The sequence below is a fragment of the Capsicum annuum genome, chromosome 9, assembly GCF_002878395.1.
Source record: "Capsicum annuum cultivar UCD-10X-F1 chromosome 9, UCD10Xv1.1, whole genome shotgun sequence".
Taxonomy (NCBI): Eukaryota; Viridiplantae; Streptophyta; class Magnoliopsida; order Solanales; family Solanaceae; genus Capsicum; species Capsicum annuum.
Genome location: NC_061119.1, coordinates 139,393,564 through 139,396,059, shown reverse-complemented (window position 1 = coordinate 139,396,059; position 2,496 = coordinate 139,393,564).

The window sequence follows — 2,496 nt, the reverse complement described above, 5'->3', positions numbered from 1 at the left end:
TTATCCATTCCTATTCCCTATTCTGAAAAATTATGCTTAAGGTATATATTTTTCTTAACATCTTTGTTTGTTGTCTTTGTTAAAGGAAAATTGTGAATTCCTTAGTAATTTATTTTCTGTCTTAAAGATAAGAGTAGAATTTTTTAGGGTTTAATCATTCTAGTCACTACCTTATCCCATCATTCGAGGACGAATGATCCAAGTGGGGGAGAATTGAAACACCTTGGATTTTTAGCCCTTGGAAATTTCTCGAGATTTGAGCTCACTACCTTGATTATGACTTAACCATATGAGTCGTATGGTGTTTTGACGGGTCAGGTGACCCTAGTTGTAGGGTGTCCAGTGGATGGTAGTTGATTGGATTTTCTGTCTTGGTTACGACTTGGTGGTGACAAGTCGTTAAGGATGGTGACAAGTCTTTAGGACAAACCTTAACCGAATTAATAACTTAGTGGCTTGATGTTACTTTGAGTACGACTGGCTCACTAGTAGCTGTGAGAATAGGTTACGTGTCCTGAGGTGAAGTTATAGGTTTTACAGTGTCTTACCTATTTGGGTACTGTGTTGGTTACAACTATACCCTATGAGTCATTGTGTCAGGTTACGAGTGGGATCATGGAGTCGTAAGGTGAACAGTGTAAAGGTGTCCAACTCATTATCTAGGATACGACTTAAGGCTATGAGTTGTATGATGCGGTGATGAGACAATGGGTCGACTCGTAACAAAGAATATTTTCTTTACAGTTTTAAGTTGAGGGCATTTTAGGCATTTCCCTCTTTAAGTCCCTTTGGTACCATGACTTAAAACCTCTATTGAGACTTTATTAACACATTATTCCCAATAAAACACTCCCACATTCTCTCTCAAACTCTCTGTTCAAACTAAGGCTAGGGTTTCAAAAAAAGTGGTCATCTAGTGTTCTAAGGGTGCAATCTCTTCCAAATTTCTTGGTATTTTAGGCATGTAATCACCCCTCATTATTATTTTACTTAAATCATATGTTTTAATGGATGTCTTTTATGGTATTATTATGGTTTTGAAATAAAGGTTGGGGGTTTTGAATACTTATGGTTGAATAATGTTTCCCTATGGTTTAATTATGGTTTTCTATATTTTAAATATAGTTTTGAACATATGGTGCATGGGTATGGTGGTGGAATTTCATAATGGTAACTTTCTCTACACTTGTGACTTTTGAAGTGGTTATGACCCAACCCTGTACTGTAAAATTGGTTAGTAGTTATGAGAAAGGTGGGAATTTGAATTAGGAGTATAATGGAATCCCAAAGTGTTTGGTTTGACTTATTTTTTGAAACTAATTCATGGAATAAATGGTTAAATGGTTAAGGATGGTTTTGAAAACCTTGTAGGGGTATACTGAACTCCCCCAAGTGAATTTACAATGCAAACATTGCGGGTTACATGGGAATCCCCCAAGTGATTTTAATAATGGAGTCTGCGGTGTACATGGAAATCCCCTAAGTGTTGGCTAATAACATTGCTTGCAAACTATAGTCGGTATGAGAATAAGACTTATAATGCCTTAATAATTGACTCCTGGAATTGGTGGTTTGGTTATGTGCTAAATGTTTTAATTGGCGATAATGGGGGTTGTGATAGCTAGCCGTGAAGGTGTGAGTCCGAAGGACGGACACTGGAAACTCATGTTTTCCGACATGATTGTTGGTCTTGTTGACCATATGCTAGTGGGGTACATGGTAATTCCCCAACTCTATACTTGTATATATGTATCATGGAGGGCGAAGGGTACAGGAATCCCCGGCCATCTATAATAGCTCCAATCCATGCGGATATACGCATTAGTGCCCATTCAGGGGGTAACATTGGACCCATATAGACTGTGGGTGGATTTATGATGATAAAGCTACATAATACAGGTTAAGGTCTTAAATGCTTGCTAAACCTTGTTCCCTATCCCAACACAATATATGTATGGATGTCATTGCATATGGTTATTTGATTTGGTTTTTAATTAATGACATTACTTTATCTTTATCAATGAGTTACATGGTAGCGTTCGTCCCGCTAACCATCTTTGAGCACTGTATCCTCATGCGATGCAGGAACCTGCTATACTTTCATTCGTCCTGCTTAGTGACTTGGCGATTTGGGGACAACTTCTGAGTCAAACTGAAGTGGTGAGCTTTCATACTCCGAAAGACCCCATTTTATGCTATGGACTTCCTTATATCATTTTTATTTCTTTGGTTATTGTTTTGGATATGGTCGGGGGTATGTCCTGGTTGGATATCCTTTGATTCTGGTTAGAGACTTTATCGAACTAATATGGGCATGAACAGTGTCGGTATTAGTGTTAGCATTGGTATTGGCACTAGTATTGATAATGGATGGTTAATTGGTTGTAGCTTTTAGTTTTTATTTTAGACTTATTGTCATGTATTTAATTTAATATTATCTTATCTTGCTATATGTTCGAAATTCACCCGACATGGGGTGTAGGGCGGCTAATGGTT